The sequence below is a fragment of the Dasypus novemcinctus genome, chromosome 17 (genome assembly GCF_030445035.2).
Source record: "Dasypus novemcinctus isolate mDasNov1 chromosome 17, mDasNov1.1.hap2, whole genome shotgun sequence".
Lineage (NCBI taxonomy): Eukaryota > Metazoa > Chordata > Mammalia > Cingulata > Dasypodidae > Dasypus > Dasypus novemcinctus.
Window position 1 is genome coordinate 60,129,600 of NC_080689.1, and position 6,283 is coordinate 60,135,882.

The following is a 6,283-nucleotide window of genomic DNA, read 5'->3' on the forward strand; positions in this document are numbered from 1 at the left end:
AACAAGACGACACACTCATTTTTAAATTAGACAAGAGTTTGAACAGATAAATCTTTTTTCGATGAAGTATTTAACTACATGAAATAAAATGCTCAAAATCATTAGTAATTAGAGAAATGCAAACTAAAACCACTGTGAGATATCACTACCTACCTACTTATTAGCCTTGCTGAAATGAAAAAGACCCATCATCCCAAGTGTTGAAAAGGATGGGAAGGAGAAGGAACTCTCATCTCTGTGGGTAGGACAATAATTCCTACAACCACCTTGCAACTTGGCAGTTTCTTAAAAAGTTAAACATGCACATACCCTATGACTCAGTCATTCTACTCCTAGGTGTTTACCCCATGATAAAATAAAGCTTATTCCATAAAAGGACGTATAGATGAATGTCCACAGCAGCTTTATTTGAAATAAAAAACTGGAAACAATCCAAATTCCGTCAACAGCTAAGTGGGTAAGTCGTGGTGTAGCCATGAAATGGAACACTACTCAGCAATAAAAGGAATGAACTACTGTGCACGCCACGGCATGGGTGAAACTCAGAATAGTTATGCTGAGTGGAAGAAGCCAGAGGAGAAAAAAAAGAGTATGTCCAGTCAATTCCTTATATGTCTAAAGGAGAAAATGCAAACTAACCACAGAGACAGAAAGTAGAGCTGCAGTTGCCTGGGGAGGATGGAAAATGGAGCAGAGGGATTACAAAGGGTTAAAAACTTTGGTGGGGGAGGGCAGGTGGTGAATGTGTTCAGCATCTTGATTGTGGTGATGGTTTCATGGGTGTACACATATCAAAACATATTAGATTGTGCACTTTATGTGCACTTTGTGATGCACATTACACTTAATATAGCTACATTGAAAAAAAAAAAAGATGATGCCCTCCTCTAAAGAGGTCAGACCCACTGAGGGGCCTGGGGATGGCAGGGGAGAGGCTTGTCCTGGGTTCTGGGTCTCCTGACACCGGCTCCCTTCCAGCCCTCCCTCCCTCCACTGTGGCTACTCACTGTCTGGTTCCACAGGTGGTGGCCAGGTGGTGTCTCCCAGGTGGGACTGAAACTTCTGGAATGAGGGATCTGCCTGCGTCTGTAGAACTGAAATACCCCACTCCTGGGTCAACACCACCTCTCACCTCTCACCTCTCAGGGACACGGTGCACACACACCCTAGTGGTTGGATTCCAGAAGGAGGGAGTTGGCTCCAAGCCCCTCTCAGGGTCTTCCCTCATGCGCTTTGGCTCTCCTCATGGGGCGCACTCCTTCCTCATGGGGCCCCCCTATGCAGGGACACCCTGAATGGCAGGGCACTCCTTGCATGCATCTGCACAGCGCATGGGCCAGCTCCACACGGGTCAAGGAGGACCGAGGTTTGAACTGGGGACCTCCCATGTGGTAGACGGACGCCCTATCCAGTGGGTCAAGTCCGCTTCCCTTTTCTAAGTTTTGACTTTGGTAATACTGACACACACCACACAAAATATGTTGTACAGGAAAATATTAACTTCAAATATGTATTTACTCCATGAAGGTAATATCATGCCATAATGAAAACCTCTATGAAACCATCCTGGAATGACCACACAAATGATATCAGTACATACTAATGAAAATAGTGATAGCTAAGATATATTGAACCTTACATATGTTCTACACATCTCACACATAACTTATTAATTTGCTCATTAATCATGAAATACTGATTTACCAGAAACTAATCTCCACATTAGAAGAGAGACTGAAGAACAGAAAAGTTGTATCATTTGCCCAAAGTCTCACAGCTAGTGAGGGGAAAGCAGGATCTGAAGCCAGGCAGTCTGGCTCCCCTAAACCATTACACCAAACCACCTGCCTCAAGCTACTGGACGCAAGGTCGGTTTTGCAGCATTACTAGACCTGCATTACATGGATTTCTAACCCATTACTACGGAAACCAGCAACAGGAACTTTTTCATTATGCTTTTACTACAAAACCTGCTGCTGGTAAATTACTGCAACTTTCATCCACGTGAAGCTAGAATTGGCATAAGACAGCTCCTTTCTTTGCTGATAGGGCAGTGGTCACCAGGTGCAGCCTGCGCAAGCCTGGGCACCTCCTCTCCCCCACACGCCTCTATTCATACTCCTCTCCCCTTCACCCTTGCCAGTGAGCCAAGGTCACCAGGTCTGCCCCTGGCTCGACCGGGAAAATAAGCAGCAAATAGAGGCCCCAGCGTCTGTTTTCGGCTTGCCATCAGGATGATTGAAATGAAGCCACTAATTTGAGAGAATTCACAGATCCCTCGGTAGACATATTCTCAGAACCAGAAAGGGTCTGAGATGCTGCCCAATCTGATGGTGCTGTAGTAGGAGAGGGACGCTATTAAAAAATGACCCTGCGAAACTAATCCTTACACCTGACAAGGAAATGACATGTACCATGCTTGGAAAAGGCATGGTCTTGGAATCAGGAATGGTTGTGCTTCCCTTAGGAAGTGTTTCTTTTGGGTTTTCATCTTCTGGACATGGTACATTTTGTGTCTCCCTGCATAGCTCTTATCAGAGGTAATTAGAGGATCATTAGAGAGATTTCCTGATGAATGTCTAAAGTGTTATCTGAAGAGACACTCTGTTTCTGCCCTATTAAGTGCCATTAGGATGTCTGTCTGCTTCACTGTATCTCTCACAGAACTTGGCACAGTAGGCCGTCACCAAATGTCTGTTGAATAAGTGAGTGCATGGGACAATGAGTAAATAAAACATGAACAATGGGCTGGTCAATTTCCTTTTCTGTGTGGGCTGCTAGAAAATTTACAGCTGAATTTGCATAACTTAATAATTGAAGATGATCTTATCCTTGTGTTTTTGTATTAGCCTCATTCTTAATACCATTTTGTGTCTCTACACTTAATTTCTTTCTTTCCCATCTTCTAGGTCTGCCTTGCTATATTTTATGAATCCCTACAGACTGCCTTAAAGCTCTGTACAACAAAGAGATAAATAAATGTTTATGAAGGTCTTACATGTATATTTAAAGTCTTCACACTAAACCCTCTGCCAAACATTTGATCATCTGTGAGCTCTTAAGAATAGTTGAGGGGAAGCGGACTTATTCTCAGAACCAGAAAGACATATTCTCAGAACTCTTAAGAATAGTTGAGGGGAAGGGGAGCTCTTAAGAATAGTTGAGGGGACTTGGCCCAGTGGATAGGGTGTCTGCCTAACACATGGGAGGTCCCAGTTCAAACCCGGGGCTTCCTTGATCATGTGGAACTGGCCCATGCACAGTGCTCATGTGTGCAAGGAGTGCCCTGCCACGCAGGGGAGGCCCATTTGCAAGGAGTGGGCCTCGTAAGGAGAACCCCCAGTGCCAAAGACAGTGCATCCTGCCCAGGAATGGCACCACACACACGGAGAGCTGACACAACAAAATGATGCAACAAAAAGAAACACAGATTCCCGGTGTTGCTGATAAGGATAGAAGCGGTCACAGAAGAACACACATGGAATGGACAGAGAGAGCAGACAACTGGGGGCTGGTACGGGTGTAAGGGGAAAGAAATAAATAAAAATAAAATCTTAAAAAAAAAAAAAAAGAATAGTTGACGTTTACTAGGTCCAGCACTATGTTAATTCTTAGAGCAAATTCACCCCAAGCCTAGAAACTACATGTGCTGTGTCATTTCAGTCATTTGTGTGTATTGTGTATGTGACAAGCCTTTTTCTAGGAGATCTAAACAACCTAGTATCTAAGAACCAACGTGGAGTTATGGACTTTGGACCAAAAAGGATCTCTCTTCAGAGGATTCCCAAATATATGGACATCCTAATGGACACTTTGCTTTTACTTGTGCCCTATTTGGAGGGGGAATGGAGACTGGGGGCAGTGAGGAGGGCTGGGCAAGATCCTGGTCAGGCATTGAGAAGAGTCTGCTCACATTACAAAAATGAAGGCAGGGCATCATAAAGTTAAAATTTTATGAATAACTTAAAACCCTTTTTTCAAATCTCTAGTATACATTATTTATATTATAGTGGGAGGAGATACTTGCAAGTCTGAAATTCCACAACTGGCTTCTTTAGCCATATCACTTCAAATGTTGACCAATTACTTTCCCTTAAAACAATTTCAAAATCCCATAATGAGAACACCTCACGCTGCACAAGTTAAACATTTCATATCCTCCAACCTGAGAAGAGCTGAGTGCACCCCCAGTGCATTTGCTTCTGTCGGGAGGCCAGACCAGCCCTCCTTAGGGGTTAGTCAGGAGACACAGAACGTCCATTTATGAAACTGAAATTTGGTTTCTATTAATTATAAGGCTCATTTGAGTCAGTTAGATCTTAGATATCAAACTACAAGAGGAGAAGCGGTTGTAAAGAAATACATGGATAATAGTCATATGCAATAGACAAATGACAGTTTTTGGAAGAATTGGATAGGGTGTGGGTTGGAAATTTTTTATGTTTTTAGGGTATGGAGATTAGGGACCAGAAGAAAAAAGAAAGACAATAGGCCAGAGCACAGCGCCTGCTCAGCACCCTAAAGCTGCCTGCCCTTCCCATCCCCCTCCTGCCCCCACCCCCAACACCAGGTACTCTGAAGTCTGGATCTCAAAACCAGCAGACCTGGACCCGGACTCCCCGCTGCCTCCCTGGATGGAGGAGGGGAGGGAGGCAGGGAAACCGAGGAAAGGAGATAGAAGCTGAGATGAACAGACTGTCAAGACCTCCTCGGGGACCGTGGGGTTTTTTGTTTCCCTCCAAAGTGGTTGAGTTGCACAAAAATCCAAACCCACCAGGCTGGGTCACCTTCCATCTCCCTATATCAAAATGCTGGTGGCTGCAGACCTCGCACCTGATCACAGGCAGCTGCAAGTGCGCTGCGGGGCCCACCCGGCCCCAAGGGAGCGCGCCCAGGGCGGCGGCCAAGCGGGAAGGCAGGGAACCCAGAGGAAAGCCCCACCAGGCAGACGTCGTTCTCCTGACAAACCGGCCCACAGCCCCCCATGCGCAGACCAGCGCCTGGCAGCCCCGATTTCCGAAAAGCTTCCAATATTACATCGACAGAAATCAGTAGGTGTGAAATACATACCCAGCTGCTGGGAAGGGCTGCAGCGCAGATGCCAACAAAATCAGAGAGGGCACTCCTCTATCTGGACCCAGCAGCTCTGGGAAGGGAAGGGATGCTGGAAGGCTCGGGAATTCCATGAAAATTAACAAAACCAGGGCAAGCCTAAGGGTCTTACCTCCTGCGCGGCATCGCATCCATCTCTGGTCTTCCCTGTAGGATTCTCCTCTAAGTCAGCTGAATAAATCCACCCAGCTAACCTGCAGGACAATATTTCCTACCCCTCCTGCTGTCCCGCGCTGGTCAGAGCGGCCGAAAGGGTTTCTCTACCCACATCTGCCTGAAATCCCCCAGCTATTCGCTGCTTCTTCGGGTCAGTGGGGATCACAGACAACAGAGGCTGCTGCTCCTTGACAAAGTTTTCCTTCCCGCGCCTCCCTTACAGCGCTGCCATCAGAACTAAATCCATCTCCCACCCCGGGCTGCGAGGAAACGCGCTCCTCCCCGTGCGCGCTGACAACAGCCCGCGCCCCGGCGCCCGCACAGCCCCCTCTAGCGGCCGCGGGGCGGGCGCCGGGAGGGCGGGGGCTGCAGTGCCCGCCCCGCGCTGCCGCAGTCCCGGGCCCCCGCGGGCAGCTCCCCTGCTCTCACGCCCACCTTCACCCACTAGGGAGCCCTCACAGCAGCCGAGAGCTAATAGCAGTAACTTACCAGCGGGAAATCTGAATCCTCCCTGGGGTGAAAAATGAAGCCTCACTTAGAATGTTTTTGTCCAGGAAGTAGGTACATCTTGGGCTTAAAATAATGCTGTTAGTGATTTTTATAGAAACTGTTGGACCGTTTAAGTTCAAAGCCAAGATTACCCCTATACTAATTCTGATTCCATTTTCAACTAGGACAAAAACCTTTGCTTGCTGAGCCCTCTGGGGTTATGGGTCTTGTTTAGCGCCCTAAATTCTAGTTACTAACTCGCCTCACCCCTTCATCCTCAGCAACCTCCCACTCCTCAGGAAAAGGTGTGTAGTGAGGAGGAAACTGGATGCGGAGCCAGGACACCTGGTTGCAGTCTGAGTCCTGCCATTAATTCGCTGTGTGACCTTGATAAAATCAGGAACTCTCTGGGTCTCATCTTCAACTGGAAAATGACAGTGTACCTAAAAAGGCAGCTTCGGCGTCTAATACTTGCTGGCAGTGTTTCTCAAGAGTGCCCTCGAGGAGCAGGACATCAGTGGGTACC

At 47.1% G+C, this 6,283-nt stretch overlaps 1 protein-coding gene across 1 annotated transcript in view; it reads right to left on the minus strand.

The window, feature by feature from the left end:
- Positions 1 to 5,507, minus strand: part of ADD2 (adducin 2) — a 213,747-nt gene extending 208,240 nt beyond the window's left edge. The window contains exon 1 of the mRNA XM_058278754.1: positions 5,225 to 5,507. The gene's annotated coding sequence lies outside the window, so the exon portion shown is untranslated. The remainder of the gene's footprint in view (positions 1 to 5,224) is intronic.
- Positions 5,508 to 6,283: the final 776 nt, after the last annotated feature.